The sequence below is a fragment of the Pan paniscus genome, chromosome 3, assembly GCF_029289425.2.
Source record: "Pan paniscus chromosome 3, NHGRI_mPanPan1-v2.0_pri, whole genome shotgun sequence".
NCBI classification, from domain to species: Eukaryota; Metazoa; Chordata; class Mammalia; order Primates; family Hominidae; genus Pan; species Pan paniscus.
Genome location: NC_073252.2, coordinates 68,375,474 through 68,396,892, shown reverse-complemented (window position 1 = coordinate 68,396,892; position 21,419 = coordinate 68,375,474). Strand labels below are relative to the sequence as shown.

The window sequence follows — 21,419 nt, the reverse complement described above, 5'->3', positions numbered from 1 at the left end:
TAATTTTATGCTATTGACTTTCTGCCCTGTATCTCATTCTTTATCCATTTGGGGGCAAAATTCTAGAATAGATAATGGATTTTGTCACTGTTTAGCATGTATATAGTTACTTAACCTCCTGATTGCATACTAACACTAATAGCATAAATAAATACTAAATATAATAATAATTAACTAATACAAAGAGCTTTGTGTAAAGCTCTTTGTGTAGTCACAAACTAGTAACTAAAACTAAAGAGCTTTGTGTAAAGCTCTTTAAATAGACGTACTAGAACATTCAAAAATTGATATGGCCAGTTGCAAAACCATTAGAAAATATTAAATATCTAAAGAAAATACTTTGAAGGATAATACTATTTTCTGGGTGTAAAAAGTCTGTTTTATTATTTGTTTAATAAAATTAAAAAATTATGGTAATTTAAAGAAAATAAAAACTCAAATGCCTCTATAAATCTTTCATTTAAATAAACTTACATTTTTGTTTATTTCTTTCTATTTTTTAAATCCAAATTTATTTAGATTATTGTGAATAAATAGATTACAGTATTTGTGTCTGTATACATAAATAAGGGTGTGCGTATGTATATGTGTATGATTAGATGTGCTAAGGTGCTTCTCAATTTGTTTTCTATGCCTGTTACCTAATGGCAAAAGTGGTAAGACTAATCAATCCCAGTATCTTAGCTAGAAGAGCCTGTGGCAAGAAATAGGGACATTTCTTGGAAATAGCAAAATTTATATTAAAAACTGTTATAGTCTTTTAATTAGGAAAAGAAATCTGTAGCTACCAAATCCATCAATTTTCCCAGTAAACATTATAATAAATTAGATAGTCTAGGAAGATGTGTCATCTGCACCCTAAATTTCCTCTACATACCATAGTTCTGCTGTGAGACCTCAGGCATTGTGGGAAATAATAGACTTGACAACCAACAGGAAATATTCAAAGCGTTCTACAACTGTAACCATAAAACAGAATATTTAATTTTTCTCATAATCAAATTAAATATTTTTTTCTTTTTTTCAGAAATGTTTAATTTGGTAAATCGGAGGAAAAAAACATGGATTTTTAGCAATTGAAGAGCAAATTAAGGTAATTAGTAGATTATTATTGCCAACCATATAATTTCAAAATTTATTTAAAAATATTTACATTCAAGTTAATATATTATTTTATGAGTCTTTATCATATTGAAACATCAGCATATTTGTAATGTGTTACTAAAATGGAATTTTACATATTTTTGGAAAATAAATTGCCATTTCTTGTTATACATTTTCCAAAAATCATATTTCTTGTGAACAAATTATAAGTGATCTAATTAAAAATATTGCTGTTGTGAGGAAATATACTCCAGTTATATGAAAAATAAATGAGCTAAAAATAACAGTTTTAATAGGTCTTCACCTTTTCAGAAAGGCACATATGTTTTATTACTTTCTTAACTAATGTAGAATAACCATATTGAGTTTTTTTCAGTTGCTACATGTACACTAACACAATGTGTTAAAGTCATTTTTCTTTAATTCATTCAGTTTTCAATTACATATTCATAATGTTGAATATAAATATTAGGTAATAAGATATATTCTTTTGGTAGCAACACGATGTTTAATATTAAGCAAATTACTTTAAAAATTATGTTGTTATTTATCAGAAATATGTTTATGAAGTCCAGCATAAAACATTTCAAGCAGTGTAACTTTAAGTCAATATCCATATTTACATCTTCCCCAGAAAATCATAGAAGGCAAAACAGGCCCACATATTAATCAATCAACAGTTCAATGAGAATTTCCTCTTTTCTTGAAGTTACTGAAAGTAATTCCTGTAAAGTTACTTAGTAAAGTTTAGCATGTACATTATTATAAATACAGAGCCTAATATTTGAAATATCAACTTTCTTATTGTTCTTCATATTAAAATGATTTAAGTTCATTTCATTTTGAATTATTGACATAATTGATATGTACTTTAATTGCTATCATCTATTTTCAAATATTCCGTACTTTTTTTCTGAGCTTTGGGAGTAAAGAGTGACTTAAAACTGTAAAAATATTGCACTTGCCTTTCTGTGCACTACGTTTTCCAGTTGATGTTTTGTCTTTTAAATATTTTTGCTTTAATTTCTTTGTCATTGTTTTCTTCCCCCTATTTATTTCTACATGCAAGCAATGTTGTTCCTGTTTTACAGAAGAGATGTGATTGAATCTCTTTCATTTGGAATTTCTTGTCAGTGTTTTCTTCTTCACACTCAGTCACATTTGCAAACAATTAATATTATTTCCTTCTTTCAGAATAGATGTGATTGACTCTTTCATTTATATTTATTAGCTTATTTGTACATTAACAACTAAATTTGGCAGCCATTCTTTTACAAAGTTGAATATATAATAGTTTATTTGGTACTTAATGTTGGTGAAATAAATCAATATACAAAACACGCTCAGGCAATCATCCTTTTTACAAAAATTAATCCAAACAAACTTAGATATGTTTGCTGTGGACATATTAAAAACTACTGAGAAAGATGAAGTACTGCAGATACTATTGTGCACATTTTGAGAGTTCCTGACAGATTGCTGCAGAAAGAAAGGTGGGAGCAGTTCACTTCTGCTGGAGGCGCCGAAACCTTCACAGAAGCTGTGAAATTCACGGAGGAGTTGTTGTGACAGGGAAGGTGAGGTTATACATTCCAGGCCCACACACTAGTTTGTGAAAGAGCAAGGGATGGCCATTGAAGGATTGCTGTTTCCACTGTGGCTGCAGGATTACATATGTGGTGAGACAATGTTAGGAGAGGAGTCAGGCGAAGCTGGCTTGGAACAGTCTGTGAAGTATCATGTTTGCCACAAAAGCTTAATTTTCTATTCTAGATGCCCCCAGAGTGTTCAAAAGTATTCAGGGGTATGTTGGAATAAAATTTCAGAACATCTCCTCATATTTACTTTCTTTATGAAAAATCAGAAAGCATTACGGCTAAATAATGTTTAATTTAATGACTGCCACAGGTCCCAAATATGAAGTTTATGGAGAAATCATAGGGATTGTTGCCCCGTTAAATGTTTGGCAGGTTTGTTTTCTAATATTTTAATTGAGATATAATTCATATACCATAAATTTACCATTTCAAAGTATACAATTCACTGTTTTTTTAAACTATATTCACAAAGTTGTGCAGCTATCACTGCTCTCTACTTTCAGAATATTTTTATTTCCCCAAAAGGAAACCTTGTATCCGTTAGCAGTTACTTTTCATTCCACTCTTGCCCCACCCTCTGGCAACCACTAACATACTATCACTGAGGGTCTACCATATAAATAGAATCATATGTTTGGCCTTTTGTGTGTGTCTTTTTCAGTTAGTATAATGTTTGCAAGTTTCACCCTTGTTGTAACATGAATCATTACTTCATTTCTTTTATGGCTGAATAATATTCAATTATATGGATATACACCACATTTTGTTTATCCATTTTTTAGTTGATGGACTTTTTGAAATGTTTAAGCTCTTATGAATAACTTTTCTTTGGAGATTTCTGTACAAGTTTTTGTGTAGGTGTATGTATTTATTTCTCTTGGATATATACCTAGGGTTGAATTTCCTGGGTCACATGTTAACTGTATGTTTAGCTTTCTTAGGAACTTCCAAATTGTTTTCCAAAGTGGCTGCACCATTTTACATTTCCATTAGAACCGTGTGAGTGTTTCAATTTTGCTGTATCCTTGCCAAAAGTTGTTATTGTCTGTCATTTTGATTACAGCCATCCTATTGGATGTCAAGTGGCTACTCATTGGGATTTTGATGGTGGTGGTTGTTTGAAAGGGTATTTTACTGTACTCATGTTGCATGTATTTGGTTAAGTGTATTTATGGAATTACTATCATTTTTAACTAAACGAGTCCTCACATCTAGAAAATTGCTTTTATGTAGCCCTAACGTCAAAATTGGAAAAACGAAGATTATTTTACTAATACATGACCAAGGCAACATTAAGAAAATGGCAGCTGATATTTCCCCTAATTCTATTATAGGTTATTTTTCAGTTTCATTATATAACATAAACACTACTCAGATTTATTAAGGAGCTAGCCAAAAACTTAAAATAATCAAGAAGACTATGAAATATGGATTTGACTCTTAAATTCTAAGTGATTAAACTTGTCCTAAGAATATATTTTGTTTTGAGGTATAAGTTAATGATAGTACACAGCAAAATAAATAGTAAGATTTGTAATAAATTAACATCTAGAACATACATGTAAAACCTCTGGTTTTGTTCAGCAGGGTTTATACTCATGGTCAATCTAGCAATTTACAAATTTTTACTAAACTTTGTGATAAATCTTTAGAAGCCTCATTGGAGATTTCTTGCAGGGAAGGCATAAAGTCATTAGAGAAAGTGTAGCTCTTTCTGCTGTGGTAAAAATGGCTGAAATCACATGAGAAAAATATGGCAACAAATAAGAATGTATTACTTTATCAGCAAATATTTTTAGAAGATGACATAGAAAACACTGCCTTAATCAGAAAAAATAAGTATTAGAATGGATTATATAATATGAGAAATTCAGTCTTCATTTGGACAAAATATGTATTTCCAATATGTGTCAATTTATATTTGCTAGATTGTATTTTTTAAAGGCTGGTTTATTGATATCTATTTTATATATAATGAATTCAGTCCTTGCAACATATGAATGTGTTTTGACAAGCACATAAAATTGTGAAAATATCACCAAAATCAAGATCTAGAACGTATATCGGGGGACCTGCCCCAATAATCACGTAGGTTCTTTTCTATTTTTCCTAAGCGTCGGCCGCCTTGAGAAATAAAGGGACAGAGTACAAAAGAGAGAAATTCTAAAGCTGGGCATCTGGGGGAGACATCACACGTTGGTAGGACCCGTGATACCCCACAAGCCACAAAAACCAAGTTTTTATTAGGGATTTTCAAAAGGGAAGGGAGTGTGCGAAGAGGTGTGGGTGACAGACATCAAGTACTTAACAGGGTAATAGAATATCACAAGGCAAGTGGAGGCAGGGCAAGATCACAGGACCACAGGACCACAGGACCGAGGTGAAATTAAAATTGCTAATGAAGTTTTGGGCACCGTTGTCATTGATAACATCTTATCAGGAGACGAGGTTTTGAGATCAACTGGTCTGACTAAAATTTATTAGGTGGGAATTTCCTCTTCCTAATAAACCTGGGATCGCTATGGGAGACTGGAGTTTATTTCATCTCTGCAGCCTCGACCATAAGAGACGACCACGCCCCAGGGGGACCAGTTTAGAGACCCACTCCCAGGTGCACATTCTCTTTCTCAGGGATGTTCCATGCTGAGAAAAAGAATTCAGTGATATTTCTCCAATTTGCTTTTGAAAGAAGAGAAATACGGCTCTGTTCCGCCCGGCTCACCGGCGGTCAGAGTTTAAGTTATCTCTCTTATTCCCTGAACAATTGCTGTTATCCTGTTCTTTTTTCAAAGTGCCCAGATTTCATATTGTTTAAACACACATGCTGTACAATTTGTGCAGTTAATGCAATTATTACAGGGTCCTGAGGCGATATACATCCTCCTCAGCTGACAGGATTAAGAGATTAAAGTAAAGACAGGCATAGGAAATCACAAGGGTATTGATTGGGGAAGTGATAAGTGTCCATGAAATCTTCACAACTTATGTTTAGAGATTGCAGTAAAGACAGGCATAAGAAATTATAAAAGTATTAATTTGGGGAACTAACAAATGTCCATAAAATCTTCACAATCCATGTTCTTCTGCCATGGTTTCAGCGGGTCCCTCCATTTGGGGTCCCTGACTTCCCACAACAAACGTATCCATCATCATCCACCCCTCTCCCACTATCAGCTCTGGGGGCCTCTGGACTCCATTTTAATAATAAAATACACAAAACAACTGAGAGGAAATAAAGAGCTCAAATTTTGAAGACAGCGTCAATAGAGGACCTTGGGCATGGTATCTATCCTCTCTTTGCTTCACTTTCCTCACCTGCATAATTGGGTTAACAATATGATCTACCATACAGCATTTAGAATAGAACGATGCCTATCTTAAGGACTATGTAAGTGTTTGTAAAATACACTACAGTTTTTTGAGCCTCAAAAGGAAAGATGTGCTGGAGAAGGTCTATTTTTCATAGGAAATAAGAAATCCTATGCAGTAACATCATTCTCACAGAAGTTTGGGTTAATGGCTCCATTCTTACAGTTCTTTGGGCACAAATTATTGGAGTAGTTCCTTAATCCTCTATCTCACACATCCATCAGCATATTCTGTCTGACCACTTCTAACACCTCTTAGGCTACTACCTTTGTCCAAATCACAGTCCTCTTCTATGTGGATAATTACATCACCCTCCTGTTTTCCTTGCTCCACTGTTGTCACAGACAGCAAATGGAGACCTGTTCCATCTTCAACCTTCTCTGCTCTCCAGCTGCCCTGGCTTCATTGCTGCGTGTGGAACACACTAGGCCACTCTACCTAAGAGTGTGGGCCTTTCTACCTATCAGTCTTCCCAGTTATTCATGTGGCTTGTTTCCTAGACTTCAGGTATTCTCTTCTCATGGCAGCCTTCCCTGCACATTCCCATTTAAAATGGAAACTGTTTGGGAGTAGCCTCTACCCCCATCTCCTGCCTTATTTTTTCTCCAGAGCATATATTACCACATTACACAAAATTTGTTTATTGCCTCCTTCCATTATTTTATGTATTCTAAATATTTCCTCTTTATAGCATCCTTTTCTGTTTTTATGTGTCTTTTATATTGCACCATTGGCTTTGCTCATGGATTTGTATATTAGAAAGATAACTCTGGAAGCAGCATGCATGATCATGTGACTGGATGCAGGTGGATTACCCAGGAAATATTTGCAATAACTCAGGTGAGGTATGAGAAAGATCCAGTTTAACACAACAACAATGGGGATTGAGTGGGAGTAACACATTTAAGATTATTTAGAAGGCAGTTGATAGGTCTTAGTGACTGATTGCATTTGAGTAGTGAGAGAAAAGTTGAAATCAGGAATGAGTCGCAGGTTTGAAAGTGGCAACCCTGTTTGTGATGGGGCCATTTACTGAGCAGTGTAGGGAGCAGAATTCGTTGCTTATTTGCTTTTATACACTTTTTATACAGTAACGATGTAATGTCTTCACAGAAATAGTAATGTCTGTTTTTTTACAGAAATAATATCCAGAGCCAGATGTTAATTTTCATCTCTAGGTAGGAGTGATTTCTATAAATTTACACTTTAAACTGAAGGTCATTAATTGTCTCGCTTTTTTACCCCTTTTTTATAGAAAATTTAAAAAGAAGTTTTGGTTTGCTATGAGATTATGTTTTCTAATTAATTTCAAAACCACAGTCAAAATGTGTGGGATGTAAAAACTGGCTATGGGCAGGGTAAAAGCACATTAATTATTCAGACAGTCATTCCTGCTTATTCCTCTCTTGGAGATATCGTGGCTGTCAGAATCTGTCAGCTGTATATAGTTAGTGCCCTTCAGAATTTACATGCATAAATGGTGACCTTTAGAAATCTACATAAAGATAAGTCTGGCATTCGAATGATAGCTGCCAGTCAGTTGAGCAAAGCAAAAGTTGTCAGCTACTACTTAATCCACAGAGCGGGCTGTGAAGCCATGAACAGCAAATGGAGTGTATACAAAACAACAATAATACTTTTTTTCCCTCCAAAACAAAAATAAAATTCATTTTTAACAGAATTTTACAAAGGTTATAACCAATTATTTGGATCAGTATTTTTGGTGTGTATAGCTTTTCTCACTAAATCTGTTAAAACTTATGTTAAATTTTAAAATAATGACTAATTTTAAAATTTAGTTATTTTAAAATGTTTATTACTAGATTTTTATGTTATAAAGTGAGTGCATACTCATTGCTATGTTAACTCTCTATTTTTTCTTATTTTTACGGCTAAACCCTGAGCTAGCAGTAGCCCAGTCAAAATCTTGTGTTCTGATCCTTGTCTTGACCAGACCTTATTTATCTTAAAGTGTCCACGACTGTGTCTAATCCACAGCATTGAAAAAGTATTATGATGGTCCAAAAAAGGCTGCTTATTTCTGCCTGAATCAAGGATGCTACGTTGAATAGAGTGAGGTCTGTTCTGAGCTATAAATATTTATAGATTGGTGTTTTGTGTCATAGCTAAACAGTGCATTATTAGCTATTGACATTTTGTTTTCTTGCAGGAGGGGGATTTGTTCATTGTTCTCTTTCAGTTGACAATATACATTTAAATTTTTTGAGAACATACATTTAAAATTAGTTATTGTAAATATTTGATGAATTAACAAATAGATATACCCATGCAACCACAACTGTTGCCTTTCCATGTGTATTTATGCTTGTAGTCTTTTTGTTTGTATGCTTTGTTTTCTGTAGAAAATTCTATGAAATGGAAAACCTGTAGAGAATTGTGTAATTTTTACCACAATTAGGATACAAAACAGTTTTATCACCTAAAAATTCCCTAGTGCTGCTTCTGTGTAGTCAAACTCTGCCTCTGCCCCTAACTCCCAGCAGCCACTGGTCTGTTCTCCATTCCTATGTATCGTACAATGTGTAGCCTTTTGTGATTGACTTCTTTTTCTCAGCATAATGCCTTTGAGGTTCATCCCTGTTGTTGAGTGCCCCAATAATTCATTCCTTTTTAAATTGCTGATTAATATTTTATTGTATAGATGTATCTCAGTTCATTTATCTACCTATTGAAAAACACGAGTTATTTCTAATTTGTAATGATAATAAAGATTGTGTTAGTTCATTCGTACTCCTATAAAATACTGCTAGAGACAAGGCAATTTATAAACAGAAAAGGGTTTATTGTGGCTCATAGTTCTCCAGGCTGCACAGGAAGCATGGCCCCAGCATCTGTTCCTGCTGGGGGCCTCAGGGAATTTACAGTCATGGCAGAAGGCAAAGAGGGCCCGGTGTAACTCATGGCCAGAGAGAAAGCAAGAGACACAGGTGGGGGTGGTGCCACACTCTTTTAAAAACCCAGATCTCACGTGAACTCAGAGTGAGAACTCACTCCTTACCTCAAGAAGGGTACCAAGCCATTCATGAGGGATTCACCTCCATGACCCAATCACCTCATACCAGGCTACACCTCTGGCATTAGGGATTACATTTCAACATGATGTTTGGAGGGGACAAACATCCAAACCACATCAAAGTTGTTATGAACATTCATTTGCAATGTGTGTGAGTCTGCATGTATGTACGTCAGTTTTCATCACTCTAGGTTAAATACCCAAGTGTGGGATTGCTGGTCATATAGTAAGTCTATCTATTGATTTTTTTTTAATTTCTAAGTTTCATTTCTATTACCTGTTTTGTTCCAGTTTCTATTTATTTCTATTTATGGTGCCATTTTTATTAAATTGTTGGTATGCAGAAAGTTTTATCTTCTTCAAACACTGGATTTTGTTAATTTTTTTAACACTAGGATGACTATGGCAAGACCTGCTTTTATTGCTGTTTAGATTTAGGTAAGAAAATTATCCAAATGAAAAATGCTACTTTTTTTTTTTTTTTTTTTTTTTTTTTGAGATGGAGTCTGGCTCTGTCACCCAGGCTGGAGTGCAGTGGCGCGAGCTCGGCTCACTGCAAGCTCCGCCTCCCAGGTTCATGCCATTCTCCTGCCTCAGTCTCCCGAGTAGCTGGGACTACAGGCGCCGGCCACCACGACCGGCTAATTTTTTTTTTTTTTTTTTTTTTTTTGTATTTTTAGTAGAGATGGGGTTTTGCCGTGTTAGCCAGGATGGTCTCGGTCTCCTGACCTCATGATCCACCCGCCTGGGCCTCCCAAAGTGCTGGGATTACAGGCGTGAGCCCCCGCGCCCGGCCAAAATGCTACTTTTATGATATTTTCTTTCCATGATATTTTTGTCTTTTCTTTATGAGTTTTGTCTTGTTTCCTATCGTAGACGATGCCAAAACAATTGACCATAGAAATAAGGTTTAACTGTTTTCGGTACTGGATGGATATTCAGCTGTTTTATTCTAATTAAAGCTCACGTCAAGTGCCCTTCAGAATTTACACGCATAAATGGTTTTCTTTTTACATAGAAAAGAGTCTCCGGCGCCGGGCGCGGTGGCTCACGCGTGTAATCCCAGCACTTTAGGAGGCAGAGGGAAGGCAGATCACGAGGTCAGGAGATCGAGACCATCCTGGCCAACATGGTGAAACCCCATCTCTACTAAGAATACAAAAACTAGCTGGGCATGGTGGCTTGCGCCTGTAGTCCCAGCTACTTGGTGGGCTGAGGCAGGAGAATCGCTTGAACCCGGTAAGCAGAGGTTGCAGTGAGCCCAGATCGCGCCACTGCACTCCAGCCTGGTGACAGAGCGAGACTCCGTCTCAAAAAAAAAAAAAAAAAAAAAAAAAAAAAAAAAAAAAAAGAATAAAAAAGGAAAAAAAAAGAAATAGAGAAAAGAGCCTCATGAGAAAATATATTCTAACAAATTTGGTCATCTAGTATACAAAACCTCTCAGATTAAATACACCAAATTATGAAACGATGGAAATACTAACAACAAAACATGAATCTGGCATTGGATATTAGGAATAGGAACCAAATAAACACTAAAAATCATCATAAAATTATTAAATATAGCTGGCTACATCCCTTATATGTCACAGCAAAGTTTCCCTATCTATCTAAGAGCCGCTGAGTTATACACAATTTTCGAATGTGGTTCCTATTAGGAAGAACCCTGGATAAGGTTCTCTTCATTCTAAGCCTGGTTTTGCCATTAACTTGCTCTGAGACCCAGGACACACCACACAGTCTCCCTGGATTGTAGTATTCTCATTTGTCCAATTAGCAAGAACAGCACTAGATTATCCACAAATGACCTTCTTGATCTAAAAAAATATGATGTTGCAATTCTGTGATGGTCTTGGGTCATTGAGAAGAAAAAGTTAGTTGGCCTCTGTGTTTAGTATACTCTGTCAGAAGTCAATGATATGCACATTTTTAAAGACCTTAAAAAAATACTTGAAGAAAAACAGTTTTGGTGCCTGACAGAAATCCACTAAGTAATCCAGAAGCTTAAATATTATAGAATCATTAATTTTTGTAATGTTTTTCAAAATTTTAATATTAAAAAACTTTTAGATGTAATTTAGATTAAGCAAATACAAGAGTAAATGTAAACTCATTTCCTCATTTTTTTAGTATAATGAGATTTTATTGAGAATTACATTTTTCAATTTTTTTCAGATTTTAAAATGTCAATAATAATTTAGAGCCTTTACTTAATTATGAAACACAGGCTTTATTATAAATTATCATTTTTTTCAGGGTGAATATACATTTTTAAAAGTTTCAAGCTTATATACTTACAAGAAAAGGAGACATTAAAAATATTACTTTTACTTCTATTGGTGTAATGCAGAACATTAAGTACCGTCTTTCAAATGCTAATTTGAAATGCTAATGAATATCATCATAACTCTTGAAGAGGAATGAATAATAAAATATGTCAATTTTAATTTACTTTAAAATAAATCATTTATTTAGTACATATTGTATTAGTGTCTGGTGTGCATAAGACCTCGGCTGTGTTCTGGAGTAATAATGTCATACCATCTGGAGAAAATTGGAAGTCTAGTTGGGGCTACAGAAACATGTACTGCTAGCTGTATGATAATATGACAAGTACTCTAATAGGAACATGAGGAATAGAGAGTAATTAATTCTTAATAAAATTCTTTGTGAAAACTTTGCAGAATTTATAGCATATAAAAAGGGTCTTATTAGTGGAGAACAGAGAATGGTCATTCTAAGAGTACGGTCATGGTAAGACCATATTATTTATTATAGAGTAATGAATAATCTGTTTTGGAGAGAATATAATTTTCCTGAGTGATAGAGTATTGGATAAAGAAGCAAACAAGAGGAAATTTAAGGACATATTAGGAAAAATCTTTTTATATTATTATGTGTTTAGTAGGGACCTAAGTATACATATAATATTGTTCTCTTAAAGAATAAGATCTCTAAAGAGTGTAAGACATACATTAAAGATGGGATAAAATGATCAGATAAAAATCTGAGATGGATGACTGGATCGGATAGCTACAGTATTCTTTGAACTGTTCCCCAAATGCAGTGCCCTGAGCACTGATGAAAAGTTCAAATGACAAACTCCCCTCACTGAACTTTTACACAAACCATTGAAATATATACATTTAGAATTTATTTGGCCCAGGAATACCACACTTTTTCTTCTTTAAAACATTACAAATTTACACTTAAATATAAAAAAAAATTACGTATCTTCCCTATCCATCCAATATACAATACATGTAGTTGTTTTCCCTTGATTTCTAAAATGTGTTTGTGGAAGAGAATTTAAGTGCTTTAAAAAAAGAAATAAAAGAAATTGGATTGCTTGGTTTGGCTTACTGCTGCCTTGAATGTTCTGAGAACAATAATGCAATTAGCTAAAATGTTTATTCACAAAATTTAATTCCTGGGGAGTATATTCTCAAATTGCCTCTTACAAGTGTAATGGAAGCAAGCAGTTGTTTGTTGGCTTTGCTGCCAAAATTCTGAATGGCTAGATTTTTATAAAACTTGGGTATAATGTATGTATAATCTTGTAAACTCTCCATTTTAAAACGAAGAAACTAAATTTATGAAGAAACTAAATAATGAAGAAACTAAATTTTATACATACTTTTGTTAATTGTGTTCTCAGCCACAAATGAAGAAATCTTCAGTGTTATTAATTCCACAAATAAAAATTTTAATAGATTATGTTTCATTTCAATTTAATTTCATACCTGATTAAATATGCTGAATTAATAGTATTTTTGGATTGTCAGTTCCAGGACAATCTAGTGATAAGGTGGTTGAAAATATAAGTGTGGTATTTATTCTAGACAAAGTATAAATATCCAAGAAAAATGAATGCTTCTTCTCATTACACCAGTATCAGTCAGTATTGCAGCAGTAATTCCCTATGATAACACCTTTGAAAAGAATTGCTAATAGGACAAGGACAGAGGAAATGTATTATAAAAACCTTTGCTGTATATATGCTTATATGGCTTCTGAAAGGCACATTGTGCTAATGCTAATTGATAAACAAAGAATAATGAATTAATGGAGTCTTCACCAAACTAACCAGGGTGTTTTGTTGTTATGAGACCATAATTTATTCACAAAACTTATACAGATAATTTCTATTAACTTTGCTTTACTGTATTATGTTATTTCAGGTGCTTTCTCAGCTGGCCTGTTTTCTAGCTGCAGTTAAAACATACTCACTATTATATGTTAATTTTACACGACAAATATAATAAAAACATGAAGGTTTTAATAGGTAATGACCTATTCTGAATTCGTTCAGTAAAATATAACAAATTAAAGCTTTCACTGAAAAAAATAGCCAATTATAACCCATTTGAAAGAGACCAGAAAATGATAATATATCAGAAAATGATAAGATATCTGAAAATGTTTTAACTGGCATGGACTTCAGTAAAATACGAGGGAACAAATTTAATATAAAACAATTTAGAAAATTTTGATATGGAGGGGAATAGCTGAACTGTTAATGTAGAAGGAGGAACGCACAGATTTATTATCCCACCTGTTGAGAGCACATTGTGCTAATGCTTATTGACAAACAAGGAATAATGAATGAATGGAGTCTCCACCAAACTAACCAGGTTGTTTTGTTGTTGTGAGACCATAACTTGGGAAAACCACATCTGAATTGAGATCATATTCAAATTGCCTTTACTATAGCCTGTTTTAGCTAAGGAGGGAAAGGATTGATTTGTAAAGTGCTACCTACAGTGTGCTTTTCACCCAAATGCTTGACAGATTTCCCGTACATACGTGTCATCTAGTACAACATCCTTTTAGCTTTAGATGTAGCAGAAAGTGAACTTTTAACAAAGTTTAAAATTAATGAAAAACCATTAGATTTTTCTCATTATTTATGTTTATGTTTAATATATTTAGAATGCAAACTAAGTTATAATGTTGGCCCATTTCTGTCGTTACTGATGATAAAGTTTTTAATTTAAAAAAAGAAATTATTTACCTTTGTTGATAATGCCATAAATCAGACCAAATTGAGTATTTAAAAAAAAAACTTTTATAGGAATATACATATCAAATTACATAATCACATTTGTGATATTAATCAGTAAGGAGAGATTCTTACTTGGTTTACGTTGGCTGAATGATTGCCAACTTGATTCAGTCGAACTGAGGTGTTTGGCATTATTTCATTTTAAGGACTTTGACCTCTAACAACATATTTTACAGTGTAGGTCAAAATGATGAGTAATCAACACAATTTTGGCTTTCCCAATCACTACCTTTTCTGTTGCATCAAAGCTTATATCATCCAGGAGGGAAATCTTTGTCATTATTATTAATGCATAAAGTAGTAACTATAAATTTACTATAAATCTACTTTTTTTCCAGCAAATGGATTCATTTATAATTCAACACTAATAACATGTATTTTCATAGTACTTTGGCCTTTTTGAAACTTCTCACATGTAAATGCATATTGAAGTTAAATTCACTGAGTGTCTATTATGCTCCAGGCAATATGAAACATGCTTTCATGTAATTTACTAAATAATTTGTTCGCCTAGTAAGGAATATATTATTATTATTATTATTATTATTATTATTCCTGCTGAATGAGACTTTGGTTCAGGAAAATAAAGGTTTATATTTTATTAGTTTTCTAATATGATAAGTATATATTTATACTATAAAATAATACAAAACAATAACAATAGTGCAGTTTCTAGGACTTCAATATTTTAGCAAATATCATCAAATTTTATGACATTATTTATAATTGTTACCAAATTATATAAAATTATGTCTTTTAAACCACAAACTTTTTTTCTTGCAGATTAACATTGCCTCCTTTTCCTGTTGTTAAAACCTTTTCACTTGTTCTCCTCACAAACTTTTTAAATTGCAAATGAATTTCACAATCATTCTAGGAAGTAATCCATTTACAGAAAAAGAAATTAAGGAACAAGACAGATGTGACTGAAGCTGAGTCACGCTCCATTTGTGTTCTATCCAGACTTAAACACAAATAGTCAAAAAGAAATGAGGCAAGTGTGGGGATGTGGGGTGGGGAATATGAAAGCACATGACCTTCTGTGGTCCTGCTTTTTCAGATTTCTTCAGGACCCACTTTATTGCCTAGAGAGTTATGAGTTGAAAGCATCTCTTTAGCTCTCAATTCCTGGTTTGCTCTGTTGTTTATTTCCTCACTTACTTTTCCACTCTTTTGCACCACATAGCCAGAATACCAGTATTCCTAAGATTCTGGGTGAGAACAATTCTGTGCTTCAGTTTTCTAATTGCTTCATATGAATACCTCTACCAGGAAGATTTGAGAACCCATAGTATTAGCTAATTTCCTATAAAAAAATTGTCAGTATTAACTGGCCTTTTCAGGCTGCAAAGGGTATGTTGAACCTCTTATCACTAAGAATCATTTCTCCAAAGACAGATTTTAAACTTTAAATGAAAATCTCTATTTCTCTGTCTTTTACTCCCAAGATCACTGGAATGTATAGCTGTTGAAAATATAATGGGTAAATAATAAAGTGGTCATTGGAGAGCTATCCATGCTGTAATTTGAACAGGCAAGTAAATCTGGACTCTGTAAACAGATGCTCTGTTGAAATTTCTGGAGGGAGCCATTCTTCATATTATTGTAGATGTCTTCATCACACTCACTAGGCTAGACTCTGAGTGATGAAATAATAAAGCGATACTGGTTTTGATGTGTTTTACTTTACCTTGTGAACAAAATCATTGAACAATGTCTCACTGAAACTGCAATCCTGAAAGTGTTAATGTTCTTTGTGATATGTTCAAGAATTAAGAATAAGAAATAGTTGAAAGGAATATGATTAAAGAGTGTTTTACTAGAAAGCAGATTTTGAAACTTTAAAAAGAAAAAAATGATGATTTTTACTTTGAATTTGGGTGAATTGAAAAAAAAATCAATTTTAGTAGACCCTTCATTAAATATCATGGAGTGACAATGATGAGCCTTCGTAAATGTATTGACAATAAATGACACCACATTCCAACCTGAAGATTGATTATTCTTTTTTCACTGAGATCAGTTATCTTTTTTTTTCTTATGTCTATTAATATTTAAGACCTGGCAAGAATTTTGAATTTAAAATCTTCAGCCAGACCTGATTAGCAAGTTTAATTCATGTTGGTCCTATCTAGCAAACTTAACCTGATGTATTACTTGGTAAAGTAATTACTTCTTTTTTGCCTTTCCTGTCTTCCCTAGGTTTTGCTGACCATTCCATCCTTTTGGCTTCTTCTGTTTTTTTATCCTCCCACTTCACTTATGGAACCTCTGGTTTACAATGTCTTTCACTCTCTCTCTTCTCTCTCTCTCTCTGTCTCTCAATATATTTTACTCCCTTGCCATAGTCTTGAAATAAGAACTGATATATTCAAACGATCTTACAAAATCTAATATCTAATCTGATGTAAGAACATGTAAATAAAGGAATCTTAATTTTTATCTTCCTCTTTCCTCTCCTCTTGTCTTTTATGTGTACTTTTTCTCCTTCCAAAACTGTGTTTCCTTAACTTCCCACAACCCCCACCAAAACACATATATGTGCTTTTTCTTCCATCATTCTGTCTAACTGCAAAGAAAAGAATAACTTACTCTTGGGTTACTTGAATTTATTCATATATTCTAATTAGAAATTAAAGTCCTGAATGGACCATTTATAGGACAGGACAATCCTTTACTTGTAAGTAGAAAGCATATGGAAATGGAAATTGTTGATGGAATCAGACGTTACTAAAATTATTATTTATTCTGCTGTCAAAATGATGTTTCAAGTAAAAATTTTTTATGTCAGTTAATACTCAGATCTTTAGTTAAGGATGTATAATATTTAAATGAAATATGTAAAATGCTCAGGAATGGAGATGATTTTAAAATATCTTTTACAGTAGGAATTAATATTAATTAGTAAAGTGCACTGCTTATTAATTTAGCCATAACTTTGAAAGTTTACATTAAGATATATCTTAAAAACAAAATATTTTCAGTGTGAAATAAAATTTGAAATGTCAATTTATATCAGACAATGATATATAACAAAATTATTAAAACAATCCCAATTTCATCTTTTTAGGTTCATTTCATTAATTTTCAAGATCTGTTTTACAAATGCCATGTGTGCATATTCAGGGTAATTAGGTTTGTAAATAAAAGTAGAAGATGTCAGCAAATAGTAAGAAATGTCACTCTTCCGTAGTGAATAATTTAAAAATGTTAAATCAACATCTTAAACTGCTAGTACTGGTTCTACTACAAAGATACCCCTTAAGCTTCATGGACCTCAATTTCTACTCTAAAAACTGAGAGTGTTGGACTTAATGACTAAGATATCCACTGAACTCTAAATGTTTAATATTTAAAATCTTCCCTCTTGCTCTATAAACTTAACCTGCTTTCTTTGGGATTTTAGGAATGAGAAGGAATGTCATTTGTATTTGCTCTTATAGATGTTAAGGTAGACAAGAAACTCAGTTGGAATGTCAGAGTATAATTTCTACATTTAAAATGTTGTGTTGACTAATGCAATTAATTTGTACTCAGTTATAAGTAGAGGCGATGAGTACCAAGGCATATGATCAGTGCAAGTATACCCCTGAGACAATGTAATTTTCAGGGAATCAAAATAATCAGCAAGAGAGCATATATTTCCTTAATGGAGTACTGAGAGTTTATTAGCTTCTACTGGAGTGCTGATTTAAAAAAAGTAGAAAAGAGAAAGATTCGGTTGAGTTTTTAAACTTCCGTTAAATAAAAAGATTTTGCCTATGTTATTTGCATGGTTAATATATCTAGAAGGGTTAATTTTATATTGAAGAAACCAATGTAGTAATTATAGAAATGAATATAAATATTACCAGTGGATTTGAGGAATTAAAATGTCACATAGTTTCATTTATTACTTTACTATATCAGACCTGTGTTAAAAATTTTTACTCCAGTTGAACAAGCGAGTAAAATAAATATAGGAAAAAATACCCCCAAAACTTTTACGATATATAAAAAGAAGAAAAACGATATACTTTTTATTTTCTAGAGGTGATGAAAAGTGAACTAGAAATAATTCCTCTGTTAAACCAGGCATCTTGTAAAAGAGAACCATCACTATATATTGTTCCTGGGATTCCCTGTGAATAACTGGCAATGTGAGGCTATAGTAGTCACAGCTCTTTATTCCTTCCAAACCAGTTATTGTGCTGCTAATTAGAATTGGATATTGGTGGTAGTGGAAATGGGGAAAACTATCAATGTTACTTTGTGTTAAATTTTAATCACACAAGTTAGGACATTCAGAATTATGGTTTCCATGGTAACCACAACACTGAGTCCTGTGTGAAGGCATTACAGTGGGGGTCTTTGATTAAAAGAAAGTAAACCAGAAGTGAAACAAAAATGCTCCATATGTGCAGCTAAAGTTACAAAAAAAAAAAAAAGTCCTGCTCCCTTGTCCTTAATTATATTTGCTTAATGGTATGTCACGTGCTTGTGCAGTACACTGAAAGGTCTGTTAGAATTCTCAGGAGGATGCTCTGTTTGCATTAGATTTTAAATGATTATTTTTATAGCACCTTTTCCATTTTTGAATTTATCTTTTCTCATTTTAAAAATAATTATAGAATCTGACTTTAGGGACCCTGTGACAATTTATGTGGAAGGAAGATTTTTTTTTAAAAAAAGATTTTTTGAAAATGCAGTGGATAGAATTATAGTCCTGGAATTTTTGCTGATAATTTTTCATTTTGAACAGTGAGGTTAAGAAAGTTATTTAAAGTTTCATTTTTATTAAGTTAATTTGTATCACATAAAACAACGTAAGCAACAAATTATACTGATTAATTCAGGGTGTGGTAGAATACTGGATCTATTAAAAAGAGTGTAACAGTAAAAAGGAGTTGAAGTCACTGATCACTACAGACAAAATATATGTGGAGAACATTTATTTTTGAAGAACACATTTAGCCCAGAGATAATAATCATTAAACAATTATATTACATTCCAGTGTGATTTTAAATAAAAATGAAATATTTAGTATGTAATGGAAAACAATTACGTTTCACACAATTAAATACATGTACAAGCATGAATAGAAATGCTTCTGCTGTAGGAACAGAAAAGCCTGCTCAAATATAGAGCTTTTTGGGTAAGAGTGATTTATTGAATAACTATTATGGTTTAAGTTTTGCTAAGTTTATTATCATCTAAGTTGAAATGTTTCAGGAAGCATATGGTCTAGTGGTATTTTTGTCAAAAATAAGTAAACATAAGGACACAGATTTTTCTACATTTTCATCTCTAAATATGGAAAATGCTAGTAAGACTAATACTTCTCACAATGTGGTTCAAAAACCTGTAACATATATTCAAACCAGATATGTAGATTCAGTGTTTCTCTAGTAATAGGTATATTTCTCTTAGGCATAGGTGAATGCCAGTGTTTCAGCTTTGAAGATCAAACATCATTTTACAGACCATTAATCTGTTGAAGAGGTCAGCAAACCTTTTGAGTAAAGGGCCAGATAGTAAACACTTTAGGCGTTTAGGGATATGTGGTCTCTCCTAACTGCTCAGTTTCCCTGTTGTAGTGCAAAAGCAGCTTTAGTCAATAAGTAAACAAATGAACATAGCTGTATTCCAATAAAATTTTAATAGGTGCTGAAATTTGAGGTTCCTATAATTTTCACATGTCATGAAATATTTCTTCCTCTTTGACTTTCTTCAACACTTACAACATGTAAAAAACTTAGCTTGAAAGATTTACAAAAACAAGCAATGTGGCAAATTAATCTTGTGGGCTGTAGTTTGCTAAAGCCTGGTCTATTGGATGTCCTGTGTTTTGTACAGGAAGGGGTTGTTTGTTTGTTTATTTTGATATTATTTACCTGCATGAGAAAAGTTAGTGCTTAAATATTCAAAAATATTTTTTAAAAAATTATTCTTTGCTTCCACCAATGATTTAATCATTTGATGATCCATTCCCCATTTTGAAATTATAATGCTGTCATCTACATGGATTTGGTAGGTTCAATAAGTAGCACTGTTTTAACACATATGAATTTTAATCAAGTTGAGAGCCAGATGAAGATTTGGACAGATCAACTTAAAAATGTTAATAAAGTGGTCGGAGCATACATATCTCCTAGGGAGGGTGATGTTGCTACAACACTTATAGTGTGGAATAATACACCAGAATCTCTTTCCCTTTGCATGCTTTGCTGCCCAGAGAGGGGAGAGGGAAAAGAAATGAACTGGGTATGTCAGGTTCTTTTCCTAAACTTATCGGCTAGAGAAGTCACCCTTCTTCCCTCCAGCAGAGTGAAGAAAGGCTGGCAACTGCCAGAAAGTTACATTAAATGTTATTCTTTCTTAATAAAAATGAATTGGGGAGGTGCTTTTCCATCATATTTCATTCATTCATTCATTTATTCATTTAATCATTTAACAAATCTTTTTAGTTACCTGTTGTATTTATCTGCTTGGGCTGCCTTAACAAAATGCCATTGTTTAGGTGGCTTAAAAACAGTAGTTTATTTTCCTACATTTCTGGAGGCTAGAAGTCTCCCATTTCAAGGTGCCAATTTCCAGCGTAGGCCCTCATCCTGGCTTGTATATGGCTGCCTTCTCACTATATCCCCACCTGGCCTTTCCTTATTGTGTGCACACAGGGAGCGGGAACTCTCTGGTGTCTCTTCTTATAAGAGCACTAATCCTACTGGGAAAAGGCTTCATCCTTATAACACAATAAGATATACATATTTGGTCTGTATTCCAGTTTTCTGACACACAGCTCCTAAAACCCTTAGAATCTCTGAAGTGGCAAATGTCTTTTTGTAGGCTAATGAGATTAATAGTGGCTGAAAGCTCCTAAATACCTTCAGAATCTGGACTAGTTTCCGGGGACATCAACCATGTGATTAGAAGGTGGGAACTGAACGTCCTACCATCTTACCTCCAGAAATGGGAAAGGGCCTGGAAATAGAATCAGCCACCATTTGCTCATGATTTAACAAATCATGCCTACTTAGTGAAGTCTCATAACCCAGGGAGATTCTGGGTTGGTATGCAGTGGAGGTGCTGGGAGGCCATTGCACTGGAGAAGACCTTGAAGCCCCGTGCTCCTTCTCCCATACCTTCCCTTATGCATCTCTTTCACCTGGTTGGTTGTCAGTTGTATGCTTTTATAATAAACTGGTAATTCAGTAATCAACTGTGGAACTATTTTAACAAATTATTGAACCCAAGGAGTTGTTTGTGGAA

The 21,419-nt window shown here is 33.4% G+C and overlaps 1 protein-coding gene across 30 annotated transcripts in view; it reads left to right on the top strand.

The window, feature by feature from the left end:
- Positions 1 to 21,419, top strand: part of ADGRL3 (adhesion G protein-coupled receptor L3) — an 861,253-nt gene that overhangs the window by 181,598 nt on the left and 658,236 nt on the right. For 27 of the 30 annotated variants that reach the window (XM_034958747.4, XM_057302096.2, XM_055111507.2 and 24 more), the window contains one exon: positions 1,028 to 1,093. The exons of the other annotated variants lie outside the window; for them this stretch is intronic. The gene's annotated coding sequence lies outside the window, so the exon portion shown is untranslated. The remainder of the gene's footprint in view (positions 1 to 1,027; positions 1,094 to 21,419) is intronic. 30 annotated transcript variants of the gene reach the window in all.